The following is a 16,438-nucleotide window of genomic DNA, read 5'->3' as shown; positions in this document are numbered from 1 at the left end:
TTGGGAATTACAGTTCTCAAGGGTAGACCCAGGTCTCCAGCTGAGCAGGCTACAAATAGTAGAGTTCCTGGTCTCATTCACCATCACAACCCTTGACCACACTCAGGGCTGGCGTGAAGTGGGCATGTACACAGCAGCAGCCAACCTGCAGTGGCCCATCCTCCTGCCAAGTGCTGTGTTGAGCACTTTATGTATGAACCCATGGAACATTCCCAACAACCTTAAGAAGCAGGTTTTGGGCCAGGGTCACACTTGTAATCCCAGCTATTCAAGAGGCAGAGGTTGGGAGGATCAGTGTTGGAGGCTAGTCTGGGCAAAAAGTAGCAAGATCCCATCTCAACAAATAAGCTGGGTGCTGTGGTACATGCCTGTTTTCCCAGCTACCGTGAAACCATAGGTAGGAGGATAACAGTCTGAGGTCAGCTCTAGGCAAAAATGCAAGACCCTTCCTGAAAAATAACTAAAGCAAAAAAGGGCTAGGGGTATGGCTCAAGTGGTAGAGCACCTGCTTGGCAAGTGTGAGGCCCTGAGTTCAAACTTCAGTAGTGCCCATTCTCCCCACCCTCAAAAAAGAAAGCAGGTTCCACTACCATCCCCATGGGAAAACTGAGGTCCAGAGGGGTTAAATAATTCTCACATGGCATGTGAGAATTATATATTCATGTCATGAATATATAAGTGAACAAATCAGCTGTCATGTCATCATTAATTCTTCCTAAAAATGTCCCACCCAGGACCTCAGAGGGTGTAGTACCCCCCACGTGGCTGCTGAGCTGCTCAGCACTGTGACAGCAGTGCTTGGCCCAAGGGAGCAAGGGCTCATTCCTCTGCAGGTACAGGGACCTGAGGAGGAACTGGAAGTGCCCAAGATGAGACAGGACTGGCAGTGCTGTGGCCAGTGGGGCAGGCTTGGAGCAGGCCTTGGAGGAAGTGTATGCTGTTTGCTATTCTGGAGGTGCTAAGTGGGAAGGTGGTAGGGGCCCTACACACACACTCACACACACAGTGTATCAGCTGACAGGAAGAGGAAATGCCTTGCATTTTCCAGCCCCTTGTCCCCAGGCCAAGCCTAAATACCAGCCCTAAAAATATAGCCTGGAAGCAGAGCTATGCTAACAGCTCTCTCCTGTCTCTGTCACCCCCTCTCCTCATCCTCTCAGGTTTATTTTTGAATGAGGACACTGCTGAAGTAACCTGATGCCTTGGAAACCTGAGCCCTTTTCTTTCATGTCTCCTTCCATTCAGGTTTCTGGAGAGGGAGAGAAGGAAAGGAGGGAAGCTGGGCTGCCTTTAGTCTTAGAGGAAAGTAGAGGACAGGGAACAAAGAGACAATGCAGACCCCCTGAGGATGATTCAGTGACCTGGTAGGCAGGAGGATTTGCTGAACTAAGCACCATGCCAGTTACAGAGTGGGGGGCTGACCATCCTTGCTCTAAATGCACTGACAGCCTCCCTGGGTTTCTTATCAAGACACCAGAAAATAAAGAACACAAAATGCTCAGGACAAACTCCAGGTTCCCCCCACCAGTTTCAAAGGGACACTACTTAGAGCTTACTAAGGTCAATAAAAGCCAAAGATGAGAGAAAGTCTAAAAACTCACCCGCTTCCCATGACTAGAGACAAGCAAGGATGTCTACTCTTACTATTCCTATTTGACATTGTACTGAGGTTGTAGCCAGAGCAATAAGACAAGAAAAGGAAATTAAAAGCATCTAGATTTAAAAAGAAGAGGAAAAGCCCTATTTGCAAATAATATGATAGTCTACATAGACAATTCTGTAGGATCTCTAATAAGCTCCTACAATTACAAAGACAGGAAGTTGTGGAATTCAAAATCAATATACAAAAATCAATTACATTTTTATATCTTAGTCACAATTTTAGAAATTGAAACTGAAAACACTATCATTTATAATAGCATGAAAATGTGTGAAATATTTAGAGATAAATCCAACAAAAGATGTGTAAAATTTGTACACCAAAGACTACACAGCATTGGTGAAAGAGATTAAAGGACTAAATAAATGAAGACATGTGCTGTGCTCATGGACTGGAAGACTGAATACTGCAAGAACGTCTGTTTTCCCCAAAATTGATCTATAGATTCTATGGAATCTCAATCAAAATCCCAGCAGACTTTTTGGTAGAAATTTACAAATAGATTTTAAAATCTTGTGGAAATACAAAAGACTTAGAATAGCCAAAAATATTTTGAAAAAGAAAAACAAAATTGAAAGATTCATTCTATCTAATTTTTTGACTTATTATAAAGCTAGAATGAGACTGTATGGTATTGCACTAAAGACAGACAAACAGATCAATGGAAAGTAGTCAAGAGTCAAAAGTAGATCTACATATATGTAAGTAACTAATTTCTGGCTGAAGTGCCAGACAATAAGTAAAGGAAAATGCTTTTAACAAATGGCCCTGAAGCGATTAGATAGACAGAGACAGGAAGGTAAATCAAGATGAAAAAGAGAAAGAAAAAAGAACTTGGATTCATAATTTGCCCATGTATAAAAATTAGCTTAGCGTTTCATAGACTTAAATGTAAGCACTAAATTTAAAAAACTGCTAGAAGGAAATATAGAAGAAATATTAGTGATTTTGAGTTTGGCAAAGATTTTATAAATATGATGCAAAATAAGGACAAAAAGAAAAGAAAAAATAAATAAATTGGGCTTCACCAAAAATTGAAAGGTTTGCTCTTTAACAGATATAGCCATGAAAATGAGAAAGTAAACACACACTGGCAAAGATATTTGCAATACTTTTATTTATCCATCAAAGACCTTGTATCTAGACTGCATAAAGAATTCTTAACAACCCAATTTTAAGTGGGCTGTTTGAGCAGACACTTCAAAGAAAATACATAAACACACAAATAAATATGTGAAAAGATGCCCAGCATCATTTGTTATTAGGAAAATGCAAATTAAAAGCACAGCAAGATACTACCCGGTCACTAGAATAGACAAAACTGGCTTGAGATTTACCATAGCAAGCAGGGGCCAACAGGAGAGCAACTGGAATTCTCAGATGCTACTGGTGAGATGATAAATAGAGCATCCGTTTTCTTTTCATCCGTAGGTGTTCACTCAAGAAAAAGGATAGCACATGTCTACAAAAATATCTACTCTCATAAATGTTTGTAGCAACGTTATTTGTTAAGAGCCCCAAACTGGAAACAACTCATCTGTCCATCAACAGATGAGTGGATGTTAAAGTTGTACTCCCACGTGATGGAATACCACTCAGCCAAAGAAAGGATGTGCTACTGACATCCACAATGTCACATTGGCTATTAAGATTATTAGACTGAATAAAAGAAATCAGACCCCCCCAAAATACACATTGTCAAATCAGACATTTAATATATGTGCAGTTTGTGGTCATCAGTTATGCCTCAATAAGGCTCTAGAAAAGTGTTTTAAAGGCTTAGGATGGCTTAGGCAAGGATTCTAAACTATAGGGGTGGGGATGGTTTATGGCCCTCTGATCTGATGGGGACCACAGACATGCATAAATCACATACAATTCCAGGTACATTTGTGAACTCCTCACCTAGGGGCCTGTGAAACCCTCCTTTGGACCCCAAGTTTCACAGCCCTGATCTGCAGAAGCATCAATTACTTACCACACATGTTAATATGCTAATTCTCCACCCAAAGTAATGTGAGCCCCTTGCCTCAGTACTGCCCGCCTTCACCTGGTCTTTTTGGACCAAGAAATCCAGTAGAGCTTACAGTGGGGCACCCTGGGACAGCCATAGGGCTGGGCCTTCAGTGAAATCAAACCCAAGGGGCTGGCTTCCATCCCTGTGAGCTGACTCTGAACTATTGGCCTGTAAGTATCAGGAAGACTTGGGGCAGTTGTCCTGGGGAGTTGGGGAAACCGGCAGGCCCCACTTTCTCTCTTTCCTACTGGGACTCCAACACAGGTCTCCTTTGCTGTGAACAGATGTATGAGCTTGGCCTCGAGTGAGACAGACCTATCCACAGATGCCTACCTGGTGACCAGACACAGACTGACCCCTGACCCAGTTAGAATGACCCTAGACCCCAGCCGAATGCTGACTCAGCCCCGCCCCCCAGACTGCATTCTAAGTCCCATCATGGTAACACTGAACCCACAGGGACCCCAGTACATTGTATACCACAAAGGAGACCAGAGCAGGTACTGTGGGTGCTCAGAGCTGCTGAGCCCTGCTGGGGGCACAGCAAAGCCAGGCTTTAGTCAGTTGCCTCTAATCACAAGCCACTGCGGATCAATGCCCATGGCAATGATAATGAGAAGGAAAATGTAGAAGAGCAGGAAGAATCTCTGTGATTTGGCTGCCAGAGTAAATGTGTCCCACCCTCCAAAATCTCCATCTGCAACCCCTCATCTGACCTGGATTTCACCTCTGTGAACCCTGGAATCTGGACATAGAAAAGAAATATGAGACAGCCTTCCTTGTGCTCCCCTCCCTTGACATTCACATTCCCAGGGGAGTTAGAGGCAATAGATACCAGCACCCTTCCCTACCTAGACCCTCTGAACCATGGGTCTCCAACCTCCTGGGAATCCCTGGGGGGAGAAATAGCCCCAACATCCAGCAGAGGGCGCCCTGTGCCTTCTAACTGTACTCAGCTGCATTTCCTGGGTGCCAGGAAAGGAGTCTTCCCCAGCTAGTACTCAGCTGGGTTGGTGGCTGGAGGCAGGAGCTCCTGACAGAACAGCTCCAAGGCCACCCTGGCGATCCTTCCTAAGATGTGATCAATCTGTGCCATAGGGTGGTGGTGTTAGGTTTAGAAATGCCTGGTGGCTGGGGTGGTACACGGTGGGCACCCCTCCCTAGATGCCCTCAAAGTTCCCAGTAGTGAGTGAGTGGACCCCACCCATGATGCTTTGGCTTCCCCAGGCTGCCCCTTGCCTCTGGGATCAGGTCCCTGCTCTCCATCCACCTGCTGAGGCAAGGAACATCTAGCAAAAGAGTGTCTGTTATGAAGAGTACTGTAAACACACCAATGCCTGGCACCCTTGGCCCAATGACAGGAGATACTGGGTGTGGGACCAGGCATGGTGTTTTTCTTAAGTCCAAGCCCTGGGAACCAAGGGTTGGAGGCTGTGCCAGATGCTTGGCCCTTGTACCCAAGCCAGTCCCAGGACCAGCAGCATCCACACCACCCAGGAGCTGGTGAGAAATGCAGATATTCAGACCTGGGTGACTGAGGGCTGGTAGGCTCTGAAGACTTTGTGGTGGAGATGGGATTTTATTAGACTAGAGGACAATTCCATGAAAAAGAGGAGGAGGTATTTCAGGAGCCAGTGGCTCAGCAAAGGCCTAGAGCAAGAGGCACATGCAATGCTGGAGACACAAAGGGGAAGCAGCCTGGAGAAGAGCCCACTTTGAGGGGAGGAAAGAAATCCACCTGCAGAGGAGTGTGGAACCATCAGAGAGAGCTGAACGTCAGGGAGAAGAGGCGAGGGTTTTCCTGAAGGCAAATGGGAGCCATTGAAGATTCTTGAGCAGCGAAATGGCCTGTAAATATGAGCTCTGAAAAAATGTATGTGGAAGAGAGCATGGGGAGGAATGGAACAGAATGACACCATAACCCAAACCATGGTTAGCCATGCAAACAATAATGAGAGAAGGGATATCTGTATTTTTGAGTGCCAACTCTCCCCTTCATGATTCCAGGGGTGTGTTTTGGGTAGAAGCAGAGTTGACGTCAGCTGGCACACACTGGACAGGCTCCTGGGAGGCTGTAACTGATGGCCCCTGTTAACCATGCGAAGTGTCACCTTGGTTAAAGACAAGTCTTGATGGAACAGACCACGTGCAACCCATGGTATGATCACATGCAGCCTTGATCTTTCACGCTAAATGGAGTTGGCAGTACCACACAGCATGGTGTGATGGCTTACTACGGCCTGCTTAGCACAATGTCTGGGCTACAGTGGGCAGATAAATGGAGCTATCGTGGCTTGGCAGAGGGAGCAGCACTTGAGAATGGAAACTGGGTGTGTCATCTGTCCCCACATCAGAATCCTGGCCTGCCTCTACCCTGCTGGCTGTCGCTGAGGGATCCACACCCAGCCCATCCCATCCTCTCTGTGCTGGCCCAGTGGACTCAGTGCTCAAAAACAGCACTTGCTTCAGGTTCTCACACCTTTTTCCCGCTGGGCTGACTCCTATTTGCTCTTGTAAACCTAGTTCAGTTAGCAAAAGAGAAAGCTGAGTGCTGAGGTTGGCTTAGACATCCCTGACAACAGCCTGTGGCAATTGTTCTCAGCACTGTGATCACTGTCATCTCTGGTGTCCTGACTGCCTCTCCCACCAGGCTCACTGAAGCCAGGGATTCCCAGGCTCCATGCTTTGACCTGAGAGATCAGCCCAGCAACTGGTAGGACAGAGGCAGGCTATAATGTTGAGTGAATGCATGCGGGAGTGAACATTGCCTCCCAGTCATCCTTCCCCATCCCCAGAGTCCCTATATCCGGGGAAAGACAGTGTGATATCATAGTTAAGAGCAGCCAGACAATCTGGGTTTGAATCCCGGATCTCTCATGTGTGATTTGGAGCTAGCTACTCAACCTCTCTGTGCCTCTCTTCTCTTGTATACAAAATGGACTAATAGGGTTTGAGGAATAAATTAATAACACTTAGTAATCTCAATAAACCATATCTGGAATCAGTGTTATAATTATCATTAATACTTCGCTCCCTGGCTACCAAACAAGCCTAGCTCTTCAGAGTGGAGAATCTAGGGAGCAGGAGCCTTCTGCCCCATCTTTGGCAGGTAGGAGAGGACTTTAGAGGAGGTGACAGGCCTTGTCTAGAGGCTGGGAAGGTAAACTAGGGGGAGCCCTTACCTCCAGCAGCCCCTCTCCTCAACCCTCCAGCCCAAACCCCTCTGGGAGGAGATCTTGCCGCATGTTGACTTCCCTTGCCTAGAGTCTTAAATTTCTCTCTGCCTGGCACCTAGGGCAGGGCCCTAACTTTGCTGTATCATCCATTCCAGGAGAAGTCAGCCTGGATAGGTCCCCCTTCCCACCAAGTCATAGTTCTGCCTCCCCAAAGTGTGTTTGTCAGAACCCAGGTCTCAAAAGGTGCCTTGGTCAGATGCTTCATGTCACCTCTCTGCCCTGCACCCCAGGGCTTTCTCATGCATCGTAGCTACTAATGGCTCTGACAATTTCTACAGCAAAGAAGTGTTTCCTTCTTTTTTTGTGGCACTGTAGTTTGAACTCAGGGCTTATACCTTGAGCCACTCCACCAGCCGTTTTTTGTGATTTTTTTTTTTTTTTGAGATAGGATCTCGTGAACTATTTGCCCGGGCTGGCTTTATTTTATTTTATTTTTTTAATTTTAGACATTCCTTTAAACTTTGATCCTCCTGATCTCTGCCTCCTGAGCAACTAGGATTATAGGTGTGAACCACAGGCACCCAGCCTGCTTCCCTCTTGTTTTACCTTCCCAAAGCTGCATACATATCACACACCCTTACAAAAAATTTATTCCAACAGTTTTGGAGGCCAGAGGTCTGAAGTCAAGGAGTTGGCAAGACTGTGCTTCCTCTGAAGCTCCTGGGGAAGAAGAGAATTCTTCCTTGTCTCTTCCAGAAGCTGGAAGGCGTTGCTTGGCTTGAGGCTGTGTGACCCCAGTCTGTATAACCTCTGGCTTCGCTAGCCCTCACACTTGTGCCCCCCCTTACTCACTGCTGGAATTGGGGCCCACCCTAAAGCCAGGATGGTCTCATCTTGAGCCCCTTAACTTTGTTATGTGGTGTTTTCCTAACAAGATCACACTCACAAGTCCTGGGGTCAGAACCTGGGCATATCTTTTAGGGGCTACTATTCAACATCCTATACCTTATTCATGAATGTTTATCAGATTATAAACACAGTTTGGGGAGCCCTTGCCTCACCTCTGAGCCCTGAAGGGACTCTCTGGATCATCTCACTCACCCCTACCCCCATCTTCCAGGTGAAAAAACTGCAGTCTAATCACCCAGAGAGTCACTGGCCAAGTCCAGTCCAGGACCATGAAGTCCTGATAGCCAGATTGCTGTCTCCAACTGACATTCTACTTCGTGAAAGGTCACTTCACTCCTGGGACCCAGACAAGCACTCCATGGCCTGTCTGACCCGACGGTCCCAAGGCAGCCTCACAATGGCCCTCTCTGAGGAGAATGCCAGTCAGGTCATCCACACACATGGGCAGCTGCCGCTGGGCCTCAGGGAGACCTGGAAAATAAATGATGAGGATGGGCTGGGGGGCTCAGCTCCCAGGACTAGAGATTGATGTGGCCACAGTCAAAGAGACATAATGGGCCTTGCGCACCAGCCAGGCGGGAGATGAAAGGCAAGGGACATAAATAAAGCAGGAAATAAAGGGCAGAAAGCTGGAGCAGAGGAATAAATCCCTGGTCCCCAGCAGGCCTAGTGTAGGGGTCAGGGTGGTGTGGGAGGGAAGGGGGAGGAAAGGAGGTGGAAGGGGCTGCTAGCAGCCCTCTGGGGCCTCTTGGTCATACTCGCCCCCAAACATCTCACTCACAGAGACAGTAGGGAGGGGGAGAAGACAGAGCTCAGATAGAATTCCTAGTCCTAATTGTAACACAACTGAGGTAACACAACTGAGGAAGTCACCCTTTCTGCCTCAGGTTCCTTCCTAATGAAATGAGGTGAAGTAGTTGGCCAATGTTTCTTGAGAGGGGTGTGAGGAACACCTGCACCAGCATGACTTGGGAAGCTTGTCTAACATGCCCTATGACAGATTCATTAATTAGGACCCCCCCAAGGGAGGGTCCAGGATCACACAGCTGACAAACTTCCCAGGTATGAGACCTAGTGGACCAGATGGACTCTAAGATCCCTTCCATCATATAGATTGAATAGAAGGAAGGAAGGAAGGAAGGAAGGAAGGAAGGAAGGAAGGAAGGAAGGAAGGAAGGAAGGAAGGAAGGAAGGAAAGAAAGAAAGAAAGCTGGCTCATGGCTCAACAGGTGGAAGAATGGATGGATGGATGAATGGATGGATGGGTGGATGGATTGTTCAATAGGTGGGTGGTAGATGGATGGCTCAGTGGGTAGGTGGGTTAATACATGGATAATAGATGTCTGCCACCATTTATTAGTGATTTTCAACATGCTAAATTGAATATTTACTTGTGTTTATCCAACTCAATTTTTCCTTATTACCCCCTCTTTGTATAATAAACTGGCTCAAAGAGCTTTCATGACCCACCCAGGGTGACACAGGGTCAAGATTCATCCCAGCTGGTGAGACCCCAAAGCCAGTACTCCTGACCACCACAGTGCACTGCCTCACGCTATGGGTGCTAGGGGATCCCTGGTCAGTGAGCATGGCACATTCATTGTTTCTATGACCCTGACATCTCTTAAAGCAGAATCTGACCCCAGTATCTACCACCCCATCGCCACAGGGCCCTTGTTCTATCTCTCTCTGTGCTCAAGGGTTGGGTGACAGTAAGAAGGCTGAAGATGGGATTGGGTTCTCCTATCCCAGCCTGCCACAGAATGAGGGTGACCTGACATATCCTCATAGCCTGAGAAGTTGACACTCTGGTTCCCTCTTGCTCACCAACTCCTCCTTTCTTCTTAGATGGTCCTGACTTTCCCCTATCTCAAGGAACCAACTCTCCACCAACCCCACTCCTACTCCCCCGCTCAGATTCAGAACCAACCTTCCTCCCAGGTATTCCCTGGGTTTCCAGCCAAAGGTCCCTGAGGAAGGTCCCTGGTGAACTGGGGATGGAGGATGGCCTGAATCCAGCCTTTGGACACAATTTTCCAAGAGCTATAAAGAGAAGGCTTTGCTCATTGGGCCTGCTCCAGAGGAAAATGGAAACCAGATGTGTGGACCTTGGGGAAAATCTATTCAAGACTAGGCGTTAGCACCTCATTCCCACTGTCCTCAGACAAGCTCCAGGTCACTGGACCGGGTCAGGGAGGGAGCTCCCAGCTGCCTCTTTCACTCAGGTGAGATGAGAGAGGGGAGAGAAACTTCCAGAGCAGTGGAAACCCCAAGTCCTCTGGGAATTCTGGGCTGAACAGACAGACCAAAACAGGAGTTGTGTTGGTCCAGGCCAAGACCCAGAGGCTCAAGGCATGAAATTGTTGAAACACGATCACACAGCATCGCCATTCGGATGAAGTGTGACCATCATTTTCTCCCCTTGGAGTTCTGCCACTGTCATTCCTTTGCAACAAAACACAGCCCCCACACCTGGCCCCTGTGGAAAGAGAGCACTCTGGGAAAGACTATGAGGTGAAGCCATCCAGCCGTCCCCCGAGTGCAATGTATTGAGTCACCCTAGTTTAAAGGTGGGGAGTGGTTTTTTACAATCTAGCTGAGTGGATCTCTATCCTGGCTACACCTCCAAACCACCTATGAGAAGTCACCTTCCCTGCCACCTTCTCCTCCAAATCCTTACAGCCACAGAAGCTGCTTGTGTGGGAGCCCTCTTTCTGTGCAGCCCAGGACATCCCAGACCTCTTCCCCCTGAGAGCAAGCATGCTGGTGATTTACTGCCACAGACACAGGACTGAGGGGACACAGGAGACAGGCACCGGCTGGCAGGCAGCCTGACCAAACACATAAAGTGTCAGCCGCTGCCTGGACCCTCCACGAGTCACACTGCTTCAAAGATGCACTCACTGCATGCAGAGAAAGATGGGATGTTTTGTTTTCCTCTTTTAACAAGCAAGGCTTGTTCTGGGACTGGGAGCATATGTTGCTAGGGCTTCTCTGGCCCCAGCTGCACCTGCTGATTCTGTTTCAAGACCAAGCATCCCAGGGGGTCTCCATTCTGGTGTTCCCACTCCTACTTCTGGCCTCCCTCCTTCTCACAGCCCCATCAGCTTCAGGTCCAGGGTGGCTCTGGGCCTACAGAGGTCCAGGTCATGGGATGGAGCCAACAGGGAGCTTTAGCCTGTCTGGGGCCAAGATAGAGGCTGGCTGGCTGGGCAAGAAGGGATAGCTGGCAAGTGAGGAAGGGATTTTAAAAGGAAGGTCAGGGTGTTAGAGGTGTTTCCTTAGCTCTGTCACTTCTGAAAAAGAAGGGTTTTCTCTGAAACATCTTGCAGGGGTCTGGAAGCAGCATAGTTGGTCAAAGGAGAATGAGAAAGGAATAAAGAAAAGATGCATGGGTGGATAAGTGAAGGATGGACGGAGTGAATGGCTAGGACTTCTAACTTCAGCCTTACAGAAAAATTGCACAGACCTTCTTGCTAAAGAACTAGATCCTGGATAAAGTACAATGCACACTTTTGAACATATTTCTGAATTTGCAGACTGTTAGGGAAAACTGCTAGAGTGGCTCAAGCAGTAAGAGTGCCTACCTAGAAAGCATGAGGCCCTGAGTTCAAACCCCAGTGCTTCCAAAAGAGAGAGAGAGAGAGAGAGGAAGAAAGGAAGGAAGGAAGGAAGGAAAGAAGAGAATGTTAGGGAAATCCTCAGGAAAAGAAAGAATAACACATGAGGAGTAGAAACTGAAGGGTGATACTGACCTTTCATAAATATGTTTATTGGCAATACCCAAAAGAGTCACCTCCAAGTTAGAGGAACTGAATTTGACCGTCCTAAATTAAGCCTGGGATGGGTTTCTGGTCAGAAGTACTTCTCTGACTTCCAAACAAGCACACATCATCTCTGAAGGAAGACATTCCCAGTTGAGGCTCTTGTGGTGTTCAAAGATTAAGTTTAACAAAATGTGAGCTCACAATCAAAAATTACCAAACACTCAAATATGCACACACTTGATCCTTAAGGACTACAAATGTTAGAATCTTCAAACAGAGACAACTAAATAACTATGCTTGAAATATTTAAAGAAATACAAGATGGAACTCACCCACAACCCCTGCAAAATGAGCAAGGAATACGAGACTATGAAAAATGACCAGGACTTCTGCTTTCCACCACGAAAAAGTGACAAGGTCAGACTTTCTTCTGTAAACAACTACGAAACTGGAATTGGTGGATTATATGGAACAACTGCTTTCAGATGTGAGATAGCAAGCAACTCAGGACTGATAGAAGAGAAACAAATGACATCAACTTCACCTCAATTTTCTGCATGGAGGCAATTTCTGGAATGCAGGAGAGACTGGAGGGATCCAAACAGAATCCTGTTGTCTCTGTGAGCTAAAGAGGTAGAACTTGAAGTTTGGGGTAGGGCATGTTACCTACAGTTTGCAAGGGCAAAGAAAATGAAGTCATGCAGAAAAAGGACTCCCAAATCTGCCTGGAGTCCTTTGAATCTTTGGCTAAGTTTGTCTGTGCAGCATAGATGGAAACCCAAGACTGAACAATGAACAACATCCAGGAAAGAACAATTATTTACCAGAAAGACATAAACTGAAAATTCCCAAAACCCACACAAGGCTAAGACTCACTGATGCTTTGGGGATTTGTTTGTTTGTTTGTTTTCATACAGCTATGCAATTAGGTTAGCATCATTTATTGATGACCATGTCTCCTCCTGTCATTTCTATTCAGCATTTTACTGGTGATCCTAGCTGGTAGAAGTTAGGATTAAAATCATCCAGATTAGAAAAAAAGTACAACCATATTTACTTTTAGGCAATGTAATTGTGCAAAATAGAAATTTTGAACAAACAATAAAGCAGTTGCTAGAATGATAAATGAGGTAAGTAAGATTGCAGGACACAGACTTATATGTAAAAGTCAATTACATTTCTACATACTAACAATGATCTGCTGGAAACTTAAATGGAAAAATGACACTTCAAATAGCATCCAAAGATATTTAGAAATAAACCCATGAATTGTGTGTAAGACCTATATACTGAAAACCACCAAAAATGGAATAATCATAATAAATCAGAAGATTCAATCATTCCTAAATTGATCAGTAGATTTAATGCAAACCTAATAAAATCCTAGAATAATTTTTCATAGAAATTAACAAGCTGCTTCTAAGTTTTATGTAGAAATGCCAAGAATATGGAATAACCAAGACAGTTTTGAAAAAAAATTATTTTAAAGCTATACTAATCAAGACCATGTGATATTAGCATAAGTATGGATATATATGTATATTTATATATATTTAATATATATATTTATGTTTTATATATATTTATATTTTATTTATTTATATAAATTAATAAAACAGAATAGAAAGTCCAGAAATAAATCCAAACACATATGACAATAAATTTTGACAAAGGTTCTAAGATACTTTAATGTGCAAAAATAGTCTTTTAAACAAATGGTGCCGGAACAATTGGACAGCCATATCAAACAAATCCCAACCTCTACCTCACAGCTTTGCACTCTGTACAAAATACTCAAATGACATACAAAAACTAAAACTTCTGGAAGAATATACAGGAGACAGTCCTTATGACATTGAGGTGAAAGATAAAAAGCATAAACCATAAAAGAAGAAATTCATTAACTGGATCTAATTAAATTTGAAAATGAAAAGGCGAGTCATCCAGTAGAAGAGAATACAATACATATCCAACAAAGGAATTGCATCCTGAATATATAGAGTTCTCAGAAATCATACCAAGAAAACAAGCAACCCATTAAAACATAGGGAAAATATCAAATAGACATTTCACCAAAGAAAATACAGAAATGACCAATAAACACATGAAAAAACTACTTAACTTCATTAGTCTCAGAAAAATGCAATTTAAAGCTACATTGAGCTGAGTTACCACTTCAGACTTCTCAAATGATGGAAATTAAAATACTGCAATTGATGAGGGTGTGAAGCAACTGGAACTCTTGTAAGTTGCTGATAGGAACATCTACTTTGGAAGAAAGTTTGTCAATTTCTTGAAAGTCTGTCACTTTCTATTGTGTACAATACATATGTTTATGTACATAGGTATTATACAACCCAGTCATTCTTCTCCTAGGTATTTGCTCAAGAGAAATGGAGATGTAAGTCCACACCAAGATTTGCACATGGATGTTCAGAACGACATTATTCGTAATCAGCCCAGCCTGGAAATGACCACAGTCTACAACAAGTGAACGGGCAAACAAATCATGGCATATCCATACTATGGGATACAATTCATCAATAAAAAGCAAAAAGCTACTGTTACTCACAAACAACTGTTTCTCATGATGGAGAGAACCCTTTCTTACAGACAAATTCTAATTAATAAATGATGAATGAGGGAAATAGGAAAACACCTTTAGAACATGACAGTAAGAATCACTGCAGGCAAAAGCGCTGATGAGTGCTAAAATAAATGGGCAAAACTACAGAAGAAAGAGCACATTGGCAGAGCAGCAAATCTCTGCTCACAGGTCATGCGTATGAATTCAGGGCCAGGAGTGGTGGTACATGCCTGCAATCCCAGTGCCCAGGAGGCCTGGGCTATAGAGCAAGACCTGGCTCAAAAAAGAAAGGAAGGAAGGAAGGAAGGCCAGGTTCTGGTGGCTCAAACCTACAATCCTAGCTATTTGGGAGGCTGAGATCAGGAGGATCAAGGTTTGAGGCAGTGGGGCACACGGTTTGCAAATGCAAAGTCCTGAGTTCAAATCCCCCCACTAAAAAAAGATAGTATAGAGACCATGAAAAACAAAGAAAGGCTGAAAAACTAGCACAGACTGAGGACCTAAAGAGACATGACAACTAAATACAATGTGGTGTCATTGACTGGACCCCAGAACAGAAAAAAATCACAACATTGATGGAAAACAGAAAATACAAATAAAATCTATAGTGAATGGTCTTGTACCAATATTAATGCCTTAGCTTTGAGAAGCATACCATAGCGATGTAAGCTATTAACATAGGGAAAGCTAAGAGAAGCATGTAGGAGATGCTCTGTCCTATCTCTGCAACTCTTCTATAAATCTAAAAATATCTCAAAATGAGAAGTTTTTAAAGATAAGGCATAGCTCTTAACTACATACATGAAGGAGGTAGCGGCGTGGAGCATGCACCAGCTAGTTCACACACAGGCAAAGGCGATGCTGTGCTGTGCACCTCTCAGCGTTCTCTATGAGTTCCCAGCAGCTGGGGAGACACAGTAGCTGGCACTGGGAATGGAAGCAAGGGCCTCACACATGCCAGGCAAGCGCGCTCCACTGAGCTCCACCCCTGGCCCCAGTAGCTTACACTTCTATAACATCAAGAAGGCTACTATTCCTTGGCCTTGAGCTAGAATAGTCTGCAGCAGTTTTTCTCCATATATGTCAAATTGTTATTTAATCCTTTGTTTTTCAAACCGTAAGATTTTTATACTATTTTCACAAATAGATTTTTATTCCTTGAAGTTTGAAGATTATGCTTTAAATCCAGTGTCTTCTCCAATTAATTTATTTTTATTTTAAACCATAGTTCTAGGTCTGCCTCTCCATGTGGTATGTAACCTTGCATGTCTAAGGTACTAAAATTCTCATTTTTATTTGCTTTGTGTTATAGATTCAATTGTGTTCCCAAATTCACATTGTCTCCAATGTGATTGTATTTGGAGATCAGAATCTCAGGAAGTAATTAAGTAGAGTTATAAGGATAGGGTCTTGTCCAATAAGATTGGTGGCTTCATAAGAAGAGGAAGAGGGCTTTCTCCCTACCATGCAAGGACACGGAGAAAGTGAGGCAGACAGGCCTCACTGGGAACCAAATCCACCAGCACCTTAATCTTACACTTCCCAGCCTCCAGAACTGTGAGATAACAAGTTTCTGTTTGTAAACCACACAATTTGTGTATTTTGCTGTTGTAGCCTGCACTGACTGATACACACTGGCTCAAACTTAGTGTTTACTTGCCCTCAAAGTGTTCTCAGTGAGGATGGTACTTCCTGTCCTCCCCTTGTTTTATTTGGCAAGGTATGGGGCACAAATCTGAACTAGGACTTTCAGTGGGTGGAGCCAAAGGATGCTAAAAGTCTTGTGATTTATAGGGTAGTCTGCAAAACAAAGAATTTCCCACACTATGTTGTCTTAGCACCCTTATTGTGAAAAACAAACTGATCAGATAGCTACTGGGTTAGGTAGCAGAATAGTTGAAAAGATAACTCATGAACTAGAAGACAGATCTGAAGAAATGGCCCTCAATACATGAAAGAGAGAGAATGCTGAAAGATTCAGAGATGTGAACAATAAAGTGAGAAAGTATGAAGTAGGTGTAATCGGAGTCCTGGAAGGAAACAATAGAAAGAATAGAAGAGTCTATGGCTGCACCACCCTGAATGCCCCTAATCTCATCTGATCGCAGAAGCTGAGCAGGGTCGGACCTGGTTAGCACTTGCATGAGAGAAGTAATAGAAGAAGGGAGCTGGCAGAGTGGCTCAAGTGATAGAACGCTTGCCTAGCAAGGCCCTGAGTTCAAACCCTAGTACCATCAAAAAGAAAAAAAAATAGAAAGGAGGGAATATTTGAAGAAAGAATGCTTGAGAATTTTCCACAACTGATTAAAGACATAAATTCAA

At 44.6% G+C, this 16,438-nt stretch overlaps 1 long non-coding RNA gene across 1 annotated transcript in view; it reads right to left on the bottom strand.

Annotated features, from left to right (window-relative positions):
- Positions 1 to 15,104, bottom strand: part of LOC141424627 (uncharacterized) — a 74,050-nt gene extending 58,946 nt beyond the window's left edge. Inside the window, exon 1 of the long non-coding RNA XR_012449500.1 lies at positions 14,918 to 15,104. This is a non-coding gene — a long non-coding RNA (uncharacterized lncRNA). The remainder of the gene's footprint in view (positions 1 to 14,917) is intronic.
- Between the last annotated feature and the right edge of the window lie 1,334 nt (positions 15,105 to 16,438).

This window comes from Castor canadensis, chromosome 7 (genome assembly GCF_047511655.1).
Source record: "Castor canadensis chromosome 7, mCasCan1.hap1v2, whole genome shotgun sequence".
Taxonomy (NCBI): domain Eukaryota; kingdom Metazoa; phylum Chordata; class Mammalia; order Rodentia; family Castoridae; genus Castor; species Castor canadensis.
Note: the sequence above shows the minus strand (reverse complement) of the source record. Positions and strands in the feature narration are given on the sequence as shown.